We start from the raw sequence: 14,061 nt of genomic DNA on the forward strand, positions 1-14,061 counted from the left end.
TTTGCTCCGAATATGTGATGAATTAAAATTGCATGCCTGCATATGTGCGTGCTTATGTATAGTTGGATGGAAAGCTGAGGGAGCAGTTGTGCAATGCTATTTCTTACAGAAGGGTGGCGCTGCTTTTCCCTGAGCAATGTTCATGCACCCAGGCAGATGTGATATTGGATTTTTCTTTTTTTCAAGGGCAAAAGAAAATTCCTAGCCCTCAGAGCTTCTGCCAATGCAGATCCGGTGCAAAATGAAGGCTCTCACTCGCTCACTTTGTCCACTTTCAATTGATCAGCAGACCGCGTTGGTGTTGTGCTAGATTTCTTCTTCTGTGCATCAACAGCTCTTTTATACGTACCCTTCACGGGCGAATGGAAGGGAGGGTGTGCCACCAGCTTCATTGATCCTGATGTCAATGTGCCAACACCTTCAGGACGAGAAGAAGAGCTATGAAGACAGTCAGAGCGTGCCGACTGGGGCATTCATTTGGCTCATACACCGACAAGGCTTTCAGCGGCAGGAACAAACTTCAGGAATAGGCATTCTTGGCCTCGAAGCCTAAGGGGGGTGGAAACGCTGAGTACAATTCCGTCAGATGATCACAGGACCGTGGCTCGTTGGTCCAGGGGTATGATTCTCGCTTTGGGTGCGAGAGGTCCGGAGGAGCCCGATCAAGGTGGGTAACTTGAGCTCCTTTTTTTTTTTTCCAATGTTATTTTCATTGGACAGACTCTCTGGCTTTCTCGGTAAGCAGTAGTCGATGAACAATTCACTTCCTGAACCTCTTTGCCTGCCATGTCCTTGCGACAAGCACTTTGTGTTCTCTGTTAGCTCTCAGTAACATTCCTTGATTTGCTTGTGAGTTTTGGCCGTCCGATCTCAAAGTGGAAATATGTCCTTCCCTCTGTACGCTGCATAGACCCTCAACAGGCATACTTGTATATGTGCGCATGCTTGATAGGACGTATGTTTTAGGCTGGATTGTGTGAGCTTCAGGCGCAAGGCATTTGATTAGTCTTTAAGCAGGTCCACTTGCAAAGCCCTTTGCACCTGTTCTCCCAGTCCCTACAAAGGGATGCAAGCAGTTGTTTCTGTAGTGTAGTGGTTAGCACGTTCGAGACCGGGCAGAAACACTCTCTGCTGGCATTTTACACAAAATCGTTTTTTTCCCCTTTTGTCACACACAAATGTAAAGTATGAACTTATTTGCGTTCCCATGGAAATAGCATATGCTCTCAAGAGCTTGAGAAATACACTGGGAAGGCAAGCATCCTCACATGTATTGTGTATATGGGGCCAATAATAAAATGCACGCGCCTTCATTTTGTGTATGTAATGTTGCAGAGCACAGAGAGGATTTCTTTTCCCTACTGCTGGGTATTTGGGTCTCTGGGATCACAGTTGGGTCCGCTCCGTCCTCTGAAATGGTGCATATTAGTTACATAGGTTAGTGTACCAAAGAAATATCACATTTTCATATACAGCTTCTTCATTTCTGTGTTCTGAGGGATTACCAGTTGTAAGAAATGCACTTGCCGGTACAGTGATTCCCTGGCTTTCTCTGGCCCGAGAAAGCTTTTCCTCTGAACTGGGAACAGAAGTTGGACTGCTTCTGCTGAACTTCCTGAAAGCATAGCTGGCGGGAGGAGGGACTTTTTGAGTGCTGGGAAAATTTGAGCTGGAAATTTGCATAGGCTGGACAGAGATTGCTTGGAGCAGCCAAAATATAATAACGGCCATGGCGCTCAAGTAAAGCAGAAAGCTTTTAGTATACACCTTTTGCACTCTTGTCAACGAAGCTGGGCTCTGTGAATGCTCACCCTACGCAAGAAAAGAGAACAGACTTTGCTGGTGACCTAAATATATCTCGCCTGATCGAGCACGATCGAGCTCTGAGTGAGCAGCTGTGCAATGGTCATCTTTACCAAAGGGGAGATGCTGCTTTTGCCAGTGTCATGCCCATGCTCTCAGGGCTGGAGTAGGGAGGGCTGCTTTTTGTTTTTACAGGCAAAAGGAAAGGCCCAGCCCTCAGAGCTTCTGCCAATGCATATCCCAGCAGGTGCAAAATAAAGTCTCTCCCCCACCTTGCCAGCTGCAGATTGATCAGAAGACTGCTAGTCTAGTGTGTTGGGCCACTCTCTCTCTTCTGTGTATCGTCCCCTCTTATTACATAAACAGCATAAGAGGAAGGAAGGAAGGAAGGAAGGAAGGAAGGAAGGAAGGAAGGAAGGAAGGAAGGAAGGAAGGAAGGAAGGAAGGAAGGAAGGAAGGAAGGAAGGAAGGAAGGAAGGAAGGAAGGAAGGAAGGAAGGAAGGAAGGAAGGAAGGAAGGAAGGAAGGAAGGAAGGAAGGAAGGAAGGAAAGAAGGAAGGAACAGTGTATCGCAAGCACCTTTCACCCTGATGTCAATGGTCCACCAACCTTCGGGATGAGGAGTAGACCTGTGAAGACGCTCAGCCTTTGCATCATTTAGGGACGAGGACGGGCTTTAGGAGCAAACGTTAGGAAGAGATACTCTTGTGCTACAATCCTCAAGAGGTACAACTGCCAAGTCAAATCCCTACATATTGTCTAGACTACTCTGCAAGTGTAGGCTCGTTGGTCTAGGGGTATGATTCTCGCTTCGGGTGCGAGAGGTCCCGGGTTCAAATCCCGGACGAGCCCATTGATTGGTGCCTGGCCCGATACTTTTTTACACATGTGTTTTTCAATTCTATAGACTCTGGACTGATGGATGGACAATGGTCGATGAACATTGGGCTTCCTAAGCCTCTTTGCGGACCGCCTCATTGCGCCATGCATTAAGGAGTCCCAAGTAGCTCTCAGTCACCTTTCTGGATTTGTTTGTTAATTCATGGCTGTCCCATACCAATGCCTAAAGAGGCCCTTACATCTTCAGACTGCACGGCCTCTCAGCTGGCACACTTGTCTGAGTGTTCATGCTTGTAACGCCGTGTGTGTGATGAGCTGCATTTGTAAAGCTTTGGGCGTGAGGCATTTGATAAGTGTTCAAACAGAGACAATTGCACTGTTACTTGACCCTATTCTCTCAACCGCCAGAGGGCATAGCATGCAGCAGTTTCTGTAGTGTAGTGGTTATCACGTTCGCCTTACACGCGAAAGGTCCCTGGTTCGAGACCGGGCAGAAACAGCAGAGGGTGGCATTTTACACTTTTCATGTTCCACCATCTCGAAGCTCAAGCCATGAACTTATTTGCAGTTGCAACGGAAGAAGCAGTTCCTCTGACACGCTTTGAAATAAATTCTGAGTAGACGAGCGCACTCACATTTGCTCCGAATATGTGATGAATTAAAATTGCATGCCTGCATATGTGCGTGCTTATGTATAGTTGGATGGAAAGCTGAGGGAGCAGTTGTGCAATGCTATTTCTTACAGAAGGGTGGCGCTGCTTTTCCCTGAGCAATGTTCATGCACCCAGGCAGATGTGATATTGGATTTTTCTTTTTTTCAAGGGCAAAAGAAAATTCCTAGCCCTCAGAGCTTCTGCCAATGCAGATCCGGTGCAAAATGAAGGCTCTCACTCGCTCACTTTGTCCACTTTCAATTGATCAGCAGACCGCGTTGGTGTTGTGCTAGATTTCTTCTTCTGTGCATCAACAGCTCTTTTATACGTACCCTTCACGGGCGAATGGAAGGGAGGGTGTGCCACCAGCTTCATTGATCCTGATGTCAATGTGCCAACACCTTCAGGACGAGAAGAAGAGCTATGAAGACAGTCAGAGCGTGCCGACTGGGGCATTCATTTGGCTCATACACCGACAAGGCTTTCAGCGGCAGGAACAAACTTCAGGAATAGGCATTCTTGGCCTCGAAGCCTAAGGGGGGTGGAAACGCTGAGTACAATTCCGTCAGATGATCACAGGACCGTGGCTCGTTGGTCTAGGGGTATGATTCTCGCTTTGGGTGCGAGAGGTCCGGAGGAGCCCGATCAAGGTGGGTAACTTGAGCTCCTTTTTTTTTTTTCCAATGTTATTTTCATTGGACAGACTCTCTGGCTTTCTCGGTAAGCAGTAGTCGATGAACAATTCACTTCCTGAACCTCTTTGCCTGCCATGTCCTTGCGACAAGCACTTTGTGTTCTCTGTTAGCTCTCAGTAACATTCCTTGATTTGCTTGTGAGTTTTGGCCGTCCGATCTCAAAGTGGAAATATGTCCTTCCCTCTGTACGCTGCATAGACCCTCAACAGGCATACTTGTATATGTGCGCATGCTTGATAGGACGTATGTTTTAGGCTGGATTGTGTGAGCTTCAGGCGCAAGGCATTTGATTAGTCTTTAAGCAGGTCCACTTGCAAAGCCCTTTGCACCTGTTCTCCCAGTCCCTACAAAGGGATGCAAGCAGTTGTTTCTGTAGTGTAGTGGTTAGCACGTTCGAGACCGGGCAGAAACACTCTCTGCTGGCATTTTACACAAAATCGTTTTTTTCCCCTTTTGTCACACACAAATGTAAAGTATGAACTTATTTGCGTTCCCATGGAAATAGCATATGCTCTCAAGAGCTTGAGAAATACACTGGGAAGGCAAGCATCCTCACATGTATTGTGTATATGGGGCCAATAATAAAATGCACGCGCCTTCATTTTGTGTATGTAATGTTGCAGAGCACAGAGAGGATTTCTTTTCCCTACTGCTGGGTATTTGGGTCTCTGGGATCACAGTTGGGTCCGCTCCGTCCTCTGAAATGGTGCATATTAGTTACATAGGTTAGTGTACCAAAGAAATATCACATTTTCATATACAGCTTCTTCATTTCTGTGTTCTGAGGGATTACCAGTTGTAAGAAATGCACTTGCCGGTACAGTGATTCCCTGGCTTTCTCTGGCCCGAGAAAGCTTTTCCTCTGAACTGGGAACAGAAGTTGGACTGCTTCTGCTGAACTTCCTGAAAGCATAGCTGGCGGGAGGAGGGACTTTTTGAGTGCTGGGAAAATTTGAGCTGGAAATTTGCATAGGCTGGACAGAGATTGCTTGGAGCAGCCAAAATATAATAACGGCCATGGCGCTCAAGTAAAGCAGAAAGCTTTTAGTATACACCTTTTGCACTCTTGTCAACGAAGCTGGGCTCTGTGAATGCTCACCCTACGCAAGAAAAGAGAACAGACTTTGCTGGTGACCTAAATATATCTCGCCTGATCGAGCACGATCGAGCTCTGAGTGAGCAGCTGTGCAATGGTCATCTTTACCAAAGGGGAGATGCTGCTTTTGCCAGTGTCACGCCCATGCTCTCAGGGCTGGAGGGAGGAGGGCTGCTTTTTGTTTTTACAGGCAAAAGGAAAGGCCCAGCCCTCAGAGCTTCTGCCAATGCATATCCCAGCAGGTGCAAAATAAAGTCTCTCCCCCACCTTGCCAGCTGCAGATTGATCAGAAGACTGCTAGTCTAGTGTGTTGGGCCACTCTCTCTCTTCTGTGTATCGTCCCCTCTTATTACATAAACAGCATAAGAGGAAGGAAGGAAGGAAGGAAGGAAGGAAGGAAGGAAGGAAGGAAGGAAGGAAGGAAGGAAGGAAGGAAGGAAGGAAGGAAGGAAGGAAGGAAGGAAGGAAGGAAGGAAGGAAGGAAGGAAGGAAGGAAGGAAGGAAGGAAGGAAGGAAGGAAGGAAGGAAGGAAGGAAGGAAGGAAGGAAGGAAGGAACAGTGTATCGCAAGCACCTTTCACACTGATGTCAATGGTCCACCAACCTTCGGGATGAGGAGTAGACCTGTGAAGACGCTCAGCCTTTGCATCATTTAGGGACGAGGACGGGCTTTAGGAGCAAACGTTAGGAAGAGATACTCTTGTGCTACAATCCTCAAGAGGTACAACTGCCAAGTCAAATCCCTACATATTGTCTAGACTACTCTGCAAGTGTAGGCTCGTTGGTCTAGGGGTATGATTCTCGCTTCGGGTGCGAGAGGTCCCGGGTTCAAATCCCGGACGAGCCCATTGATTGGTGCCTGGCCCGATACTTTTTTACACATGTGTTTTTCAATTCTATAGACTCTGGACTGATGGATGGACAATGGTCGATGAACATTGGGCTTCCTAAGCCTCTTTGCGGACCGCCTCATTGCGCCATGCATTAAGGAGTCCCAAGTAGCTCTCAGTCACCTTTCTGGATTTGTTTGTTAATTCATGGCTGTCCCATACCAATGCCTAAAGAGGCCCTTACATCTTCAGACTGCACGGCCTCTCAGCTGGCACACTTGTCTGAGTGTTCATGCTTGTAACGCCGTGTGTGTGATGAGCTGCATTTGTAAAGCTTTGGGCGTGAGGCATTTGATAAGTGTTCAAACAGAGACAATTGCACTGTTACTTGACCCTATTCTCTCAACCGCCAGAGGGCATAGCATGCAGCAGTTTCTGTAGTGTAGTGGTTATCACGTTCGCCTTACACGCGAAAGGTCCCTGGTTCGAGACCGGGCAGAAACAGCAGAGGGTGGCATTTTACACTTTTCATGTTCCACCATCTCGAAGCTCAAGCCATGAACTTATTTGCAGTTGCAACGGAAGAAGCAGTTCCTCTGACACGCTTTGAAATAAATTCTGAGTAGACGAGCGCACTCACATTTGCTCCGAATATGTGATGAATTAAAATTGCATGCCTGCATATGTGCGTGCTTATGTATAGTTGGATGGAAAGCTGAGGGAGCAGTTGTGCAATGCTATTTCTTACAGAAGGGTGGCGCTGCTTTTCCCTGAGCAATGTTCATGCACCCAGGCAGATGTGATATTGGATTTTTCTTTTTTTCAAGGGCAAAAGAAAATTCCTAGCCCTCAGAGCTTCTGCCAATGCAGATCCGGTGCAAAATGAAGGCTCTCACTCGCTCACTTTGTCCACTTTCAATTGATCAGCAGACCGCGTTGGTGTTGTGCTAGATTTCTTCTTCTGTGCATCAACAGCTCTTTTATACGTACCCTTCACGGGCGAATGGAAGGGAGGGTGTGCCACCAGCTTCATTGATCCTGATGTCAATGTGCCAACACCTTCAGGACGAGAAGAAGAGCTATGAAGACAGTCAGAGCGTGCCGACTGGGGCATTCATTTGGCTCATACACCGACAAGGCTTTCAGCGGCAGGAACAAACTTCAGGAATAGGCATTCTTGGCCTCGAAGCCTAAGGGGGGTGGAAACGCTGAGTACAATTCCGTCAGATGATCACAGGACCGTGGCTCGTTGGTCCAGGGGTATGATTCTCGCTTTGGGTGCGAGAGGTCCGGAGGAGCCCGATCAAGGTGGGTAACTTGAGCTCCTTTTTTTTTTTTCCAATGTTATTTTCATTGGACAGACTCTCTGGCTTTCTCGGTAAGCAGTAGTCGATGAACAATTCACTTCCTGAACCTCTTTGCCTGCCATGTCCTTGCGACAAGCACTTTGTGTTCTCTGTTAGCTCTCAGTAACATTCCTTGATTTGCTTGTGAGTTTTGGCCGTCCGATCTCAAAGTGGAAATATGTCCTTCCCTCTGTACGCTGCATAGACCCTCAACAGGCATACTTGTATATGTGCGCATGCTTGATAGGACGTATGTTTTAGGCTGGATTGTGTGAGCTTCAGGCGCAAGGCATTTGATTAGTCTTTAAGCAGGTCCACTTGCAAAGCCCTTTGCACCTGTTCTCCCAGTCCCTACAAAGGGATGCAAGCAGTTGTTTCTGTAGTGTAGTGGTTAGCACGTTCGAGACCGGGCAGAAACACTCTCTGCTGGCATTTTACACAAAATCGTTTTTTTCCCCTTTTGTCACACACAAATGTAAAGTATGAACTTATTTGCGTTCCCATGGAAATAGCATATGCTCTCAAGAGCTTGAGAAATACACTGGGAAGGCAAGCATCCTCACATGTATTGTGTATATGGGGCCAATAATAAAATGCACGCGCCTTCATTTTGTGTATGTAATGTTGCAGAGCACAGAGAGGATTTCTTTTCCCTACTGCTGGGTATTTGGGTCTCTGGGATCACAGTTGGGTCCGCTCCGTCCTCTGAAATGGTGCATATTAGTTACATAGGTTAGTGTACCAAAGAAATATCACATTTTCATATACAGCTTCTTCATTTCTGTGTTCTGAGGGATTACCAGTTGTAAGAAATGCACTTGCCGGTACAGTGATTCCCTGGCTTTCTCTGGCCCGAGAAAGCTTTTCCTCTGAACTGGGAACAGAAGTTGGACTGCTTCTGCTGAACTTCCTGAAAGCATAGCTGGCGGGAGGAGGGACTTTTTGAGTGCTGGGAAAATTTGAGCTGGAAATTTGCATAGGCTGGACAGAGATTGCTTGGAGCAGCCAAAATATAATAACGGCCATGGCGCTCAAGTAAAGCAGAAAGCTTTTAGTATACACCTTTTGCACTCTTGTCAACGAAGCTGGGCTCTGTGAATGCTCACCCTACGCAAGAAAAGAGAACAGACTTTGCTGGTGACCTAAATATATCTCGCCTGATCGAGCACGATCGAGCTCTGAGTGAGCAGCTGTGCAATGGTCATCTTTACCAAAGGGGAGATGCTGCTTTTGCCAGTGTCACGCCCATGCTCTCAGGGCTGGAGGGAGGAGGGCTGCTTTTTGTTTTTACAGGCAAAAGGAAAGGCCCAGCCCTCAGAGCTTCTGCCAATGCATATCCCAGCAGGTGCAAAATAAAGTCTCTCCCCCACCTTGCCAGCTGCAGATTGATCAGAAGACTGCTAGTCTAGTGTGTTGGGCCACTCTCTCTCTTCTGTGTATCGTCCCCTCTTATTACATAAACAGCATAAGAGGAAGGAAGGAAGGAAGGAAGGAAGGAAGGAAGGAAGGAAGGAAGGAAGGAAGGAAGGAAGGAAGGAAGGAAGGAAGGAAGGAAGGAAGGAAGGAAGGAAGGAAGGAAGGAAGGAAGGAAGGAAGGAAGGAAGGAAGGAAGGAAGGAAGGAAGGAAGGAAGGAAGGAACAGTGTATCGCAAGCACCTTTCACCCTGATGTCAATGGTCCACCAACCTTCGGGATGAGGAGTAGACCTGTGAAGACGCTCAGCCTTTGCATCATTTAGGGACGAGGACGGGCTTTAGGAGCAAACGTTAGGAAGAGATACTCTTGTGCTACAATCCTCAAGAGGTACAACTGCCAAGTCAAATCCCTACATATTGTCTAGACTACTCTGCAAGTGTAGGCTCGTTGGTCTAGGGGTATGATTCTCGCTTCGGGTGCGAGAGGTCCCGGGTTCAAATCCCGGACGAGCCCATTGATTGGTGCCTGGCCCGATACTTTTTTACACATGTGTTTTTCAATTCTATAGACTCTGGACTGATGGATGGACAATGGTCGATGAACATTGGGCTTCCTAAGCCTCTTTGCGGACCGCCTCATTGCGCCATGCATTAAGGAGTCCCAAGTAGCTCTCAGTCACCTTTCTGGATTTGTTTGTTAATTCATGGCTGTCCCATACCAATGCCTAAAGAGGCCCTTACATCTTCAGACTGCACGGCCTCTCAGCTGGCACACTTGTCTGAGTGTTCATGCTTGTAACGCCGTGTGTGTGATGAGCTGCATTTGTAAAGCTTTGGGCGTGAGGCATTTGATAAGTGTTCAAACAGAGACAATTGCACTGTTACTTGACCCTATTCTCTCAACCGCCAGAGGGCATAGCATGCAGCAGTTTCTGTAGTGTAGTGGTTATCACGTTCGCCTTACACGCGAAAGGTCCCTGGTTCGAGACCGGGCAGAAACAGCAGAGGGTGGCATTTTACACTTTTCATGTTCCACCATCTCGAAGCTCAAGCCATGAACTTATTTGCAGTTGCAACGGAAGAAGCAGTTCCTCTGACACGCTTTGAAATAAATTCTGAGTAGACGAGCGCACTCACATTTGCTCCGAATATGTGATGAATTAAAATTGCATGCCTGCATATGTGCGTGCTTATGTATAGTTGGATGGAAAGCTGAGGGAGCAGTTGTGCAATGCTATTTCTTACAGAAGGGTGGCGCTGCTTTTCCCTGAGCAATGTTCATGCACCCAGGCAGATGTGATATTGGATTTTTCTTTTTTTCAAGGGCAAAAGAAAATTCCTAGCCCTCAGAGCTTCTGCCAATGCAGATCCGGTGCAAAATGAAGGCTCTCACTCGCTCACTTTGTCCACTTTCAATTGATCAGCAGACCGCGTTGGTGTTGTGCTAGATTTCTTCTTCTGTGCATCAACAGCTCTTTTATACGTACCCTTCACGGGCGAATGGAAGGGAGGGTGTGCCACCAGCTTCATTGATCCTGATGTCAATGTGCCAACACCTTCAGGACGAGAAGAAGAGCTATGAAGACAGTCAGAGCGTGCCGACTGGGGCATTCATTTGGCTCATACACCGACAAGGCTTTCAGCGGCAGGAACAAACTTCAGGAATAGGCATTCTTGGCCTCGAAGCCTAAGGGGGGTGGAAACGCTGAGTACAATTCCGTCAGATGATCACAGGACCGTGGCTCGTTGGTCCAGGGGTATGATTCTCGCTTTGGGTGCGAGAGGTCCGGAGGAGCCCGATCAAGGTGGGTAACTTGAGCTCCTTTTTTTTTTTTCCAATGTTATTTTCATTGGACAGACTCTCTGGCTTTCTCGGTAAGCAGTAGTCGATGAACAATTCACTTCCTGAACCTCTTTGCCTGCCATGTCCTTGCGACAAGCACTTTGTGTTCTCTGTTAGCTCTCAGTAACATTCCTTGATTTGCTTGTGAGTTTTGGCCGTCCGATCTCAAAGTGGAAATATGTCCTTCCCTCTGTACGCTGCATAGACCCTCAACAGGCATACTTGTATATGTGCGCATGCTTGATAGGACGTATGTTTTAGGCTGGATTGTGTGAGCTTCAGGCGCAAGGCATTTGATTAGTCTTTAAGCAGGTCCACTTGCAAAGCCCTTTGCACCTGTTCTCCCAGTCCCTACAAAGGGATGCAAGCAGTTGTTTCTGTAGTGTAGTGGTTAGCACGTTCGAGACCGGGCAGAAACACTCTCTGCTGGCATTTTACACAAAATCGTTTTTTTCCCCTTTTGTCACACACAAATGTAAAGTATGAACTTATTTGCGTTCCCATGGAAATAGCATATGCTCTCAAGAGCTTGAGAAATACACTGGGAAGGCAAGCATCCTCACATGTATTGTGTATATGGGGCCAATAATAAAATGCACGCGCCTTCATTTTGTGTATGTAATGTTGCAGAGCACAGAGAGGATTTCTTTTCCCTACTGCTGGGTATTTGGGTCTCTGGGATCACAGTTGGGTCCGCTCCGTCCTCTGAAATGGTGCATATTAGTTACATAGGTTAGTGTACCAAAGAAATATCACATTTTCATATACAGCTTCTTCATTTCTGTGTTCTGAGGGATTACCAGTTGTAAGAAATGCACTTGCCGGTACAGTGATTCCCTGGCTTTCTCTGGCCCGAGAAAGCTTTTCCTCTGAACTGGGAACAGAAGTTGGACTGCTTCTGCTGAACTTCCTGAAAGCATAGCTGGCGGGAGGAGGGACTTTTTGAGTGCTGGGAAAATTTGAGCTGGAAATTTGCATAGGCTGGACAGAGATTGCTTGGAGCAGCCAAAATATAATAACGGCCATGGCGCTCAAGTAAAGCAGAAAGCTTTTAGTATACACCTTTTGCACTCTTGTCAACGAAGCTGGGCTCTGTGAATGCTCACCCTACGCAAGAAAAGAGAACAGACTTTGCTGGTGACCTAAATATATCTCGCCTGATCGAGCACGATCGAGCTCTGAGTGAGCAGCTGTGCAATGGTCATCTTTACCAAAGGGGAGATGCTGCTTTTGCCAGTGTCACGCCCATGCTCTCAGGGCTGTAGGGAGGAGGGCTGCTTTTTGTTTTTACAGGCAAAAGGAAAGGCCCAGCCCTCAGAGCTTCTGCCAATGCATATCCCAGCAGGTGCAAAATAAAGTCTCTCCCCCACCTTGCCAGCTGCAGATTGATCAGAAGACTGCTAGTCTAGTGTGTTGGGCCACTCTCTCTCTTCTGTGTATCGTCCCCTCTTATTACATAAACAGCATAAGAGGAAGGAAGGAAGGAAGGAAGGAAGGAAGGAAGGAAGGAAGGAAGGAAGGAAGGAAGGAAGGAAGGAAGGAAGGAAGGAAGGAAGGAAGGAAGGAAGGAAGGAAGGAAGGAAGGAAGGAAGGAAGGAAGGAAGGAAGGAAGGAAGGAAGGAAGGAAGGAAGGAAGGAAGGAAGGAAGGAAGGAAGGAAGGAAGGAACAGTGTATCGCAAGCACCTTTCACCCTGATGTCAATGGTCCACCAACCTTCGGGATGAGGAGTAGACCTGTGAAGACGCTCAGCCTTTGCATCATTTAGGGACGAGGACGGGCTTTAGGAGCAAACGTTAGGAAGAGATACTCTTGTGCTACAATCCTCAAGAGGTACAACTGCCAAGTCAAATCCCTACATATTGTCTAGACTACTCTGCAAGTGTAGGCTCGTTGGTCTAGGGGTATGATTCTCGCTTCGGGTGCGAGAGGTCCCGGGTTCAAATCCCGGACGAGCCCATTGATTGGTGCCTGGCCCGATACTTTTTTACACATGTGTTTTTCAATTCTATAGACTCTGGACTGATGGATGGACAATGGTCGATGAACATTGGGCTTCCTAAGCCTCTTTGCGGACCGCCTCATTGCGCCATGCATTAAGGAGTCCCAAGTAGCTCTCAGTCACCTTTCTGGATTTGTTTGTTAATTCATGGCTGTCCCATACCAATGCCTAAAGAGGCCCTTACATCTTCAGACTGCACGGCCTCTCAGCTGGCACACTTGTCTGAGTGTTCATGCTTGTAACGCCGTGTGTGTGATGAGCTGCATTTGTAAAGCTTTGGGCGTGAGGCATTTGATAAGTGTTCAAACAGAGACAATTGCACTGTTACTTGACCCTATTCTCTCAACCGCCAGAGGGCATAGCATGCAGCAGTTTCTGTAGTGTAGTGGTTATCACGTTCGCCTTACACGCGAAAGGTCCCTGGTTCGAGACCGGGCAGAAACAGCAGAGGGTGGCATTTTACACTTTTCATGTTCCACCATCTCGAAGCTCAAGCCATGAACTTATTTGCAGTTGCAACGGAAGAAGCAGTTCCTCTGACACGCTTTGAAATAAATTCTGAGTAGACGAGCGCACTCACATTTGCTCCGAATATGTGATGAATTAAAATTGCATGCCTGCATATGTGCGTGCTTATGTATAGTTGGATGGAAAGCTGAGGGAGCAGTTGTGCAATGCTATTTCTTACAGAAGGGTGGCGCTGCTTTTCCCTGAGCAATGTTCATGCACCCAGGCAGATGTGATATTGGATTTTTCTTTTTTTCAAGGGCAAAAGAAAATTCCTAGCCCTCAGAGCTTCTGCCAATGCAGATCCGGTGCAAAATGAAGGCTCTCACTCGCTCACTTTGTCCACTTTCAATTGATCAGCAGACCGCGTTGGTGTTGTGCTAGATTTCTTCTTCTGTGCATCAACAGCTCTTTTATACGTACCCTTCACGGGCGAATGGAAGGGAGGGTGTGCCACCAGCTTCATTGATCCTGATGTCAATGTGCCAACACCTTCAGGACGAGAAGAAGAGCTATGAAGACAGTCAGAGCGTGCCGACTGGGGCATTCATTTGGCTCATACACCGACAAGGCTTTCAGCGGCAGGAACAAACTTCAGGAATAGGCATTCTTGGCCTCGAAGCCTAAGGGGGGTGGAAACGCTGAGTACAATTCCGTCAGATGATCACAGGACCGTGGCTCGTTGGTCTAGGGGTATGATTCTCGCTTTGGGTGCGAGAGGTCCGGAGGAGCCCGATCAAGGTGGGTAACTTGAGCTCCTTTTTTTTTTTCCAATGTTATTTTCATTGGACAGACTCTCTGGCTTTCTCGGTAAGCAGTAGTCGATGAACAATTCACTTCCTGAACCTCTTTGCCTGCCATGTCCTTGCGACAAGCACTTTGTGTTCTCTGTTAGCTCTCAGTAACATTCCTTGATTTGCTTGTGAGTTTTGGCCGTCCGATCTCAAAGTGGAAATATGTCCTTCCCTCTGTACGCTGCATAGACCCTCAACAGGCATACTTGTATATGTGCGCATGCTTGATAGGACGTATGTT

At 47.4% G+C, this 14,061-nt stretch overlaps 8 non-coding genes across 8 annotated transcripts; all 8 read left to right on the forward strand.

The window, feature by feature from the left end:
- The first annotated feature begins 2,582 nt into the window (after positions 1–2,582).
- Positions 2,583–2,654, forward strand: TRNAP-CGG (transfer RNA proline (anticodon CGG)). Its single transcript has one exon. It is a non-coding gene; the product is annotated as a tRNA-Pro (tRNA).
- Positions 2,655–3,068: 414 nt separating this feature from the next.
- On the forward strand, positions 3,069–3,141 carry TRNAV-UAC (transfer RNA valine (anticodon UAC)). The gene has a single exon. It is a non-coding gene; the product is annotated as a tRNA-Val (tRNA).
- Positions 3,142–5,860: 2,719 nt separating this feature from the next.
- On the forward strand, positions 5,861–5,932 carry TRNAP-CGG (transfer RNA proline (anticodon CGG)). Its single transcript has one exon. It is a non-coding gene; the product is annotated as a tRNA-Pro (tRNA).
- A 414-nt stretch (positions 5,933–6,346) lies between these two features.
- Positions 6,347–6,419, forward strand: TRNAV-UAC (transfer RNA valine (anticodon UAC)). The gene has a single exon. It is a non-coding gene; the product is annotated as a tRNA-Val (tRNA).
- Positions 6,420–9,118: 2,699 nt separating this feature from the next.
- On the forward strand, positions 9,119–9,190 carry TRNAP-CGG (transfer RNA proline (anticodon CGG)). The gene has a single exon. It is a non-coding gene; the product is annotated as a tRNA-Pro (tRNA).
- Positions 9,191–9,604: 414 nt separating this feature from the next.
- TRNAV-UAC (transfer RNA valine (anticodon UAC)) lies at positions 9,605–9,677 on the forward strand. Its single transcript has one exon. It is a non-coding gene; the product is annotated as a tRNA-Val (tRNA).
- A 2,727-nt stretch (positions 9,678–12,404) lies between these two features.
- Positions 12,405–12,476, forward strand: TRNAP-CGG (transfer RNA proline (anticodon CGG)). Its single transcript has one exon. It is a non-coding gene; the product is annotated as a tRNA-Pro (tRNA).
- A 414-nt stretch (positions 12,477–12,890) lies between these two features.
- TRNAV-UAC (transfer RNA valine (anticodon UAC)) lies at positions 12,891–12,963 on the forward strand. The gene has a single exon. It is a non-coding gene; the product is annotated as a tRNA-Val (tRNA).
- The last annotated feature ends 1,098 nt before the right edge of the window (positions 12,964–14,061 follow it).

This window comes from Ambystoma mexicanum, unplaced genomic scaffold (genome assembly GCF_040938575.1).
Source record: "Ambystoma mexicanum isolate Mex_15411 unplaced genomic scaffold, UKY_AmexF1_1 Mex_scaf133, whole genome shotgun sequence".
NCBI classification, from domain to species: Eukaryota; Metazoa; Chordata; class Amphibia; order Caudata; family Ambystomatidae; genus Ambystoma; species Ambystoma mexicanum.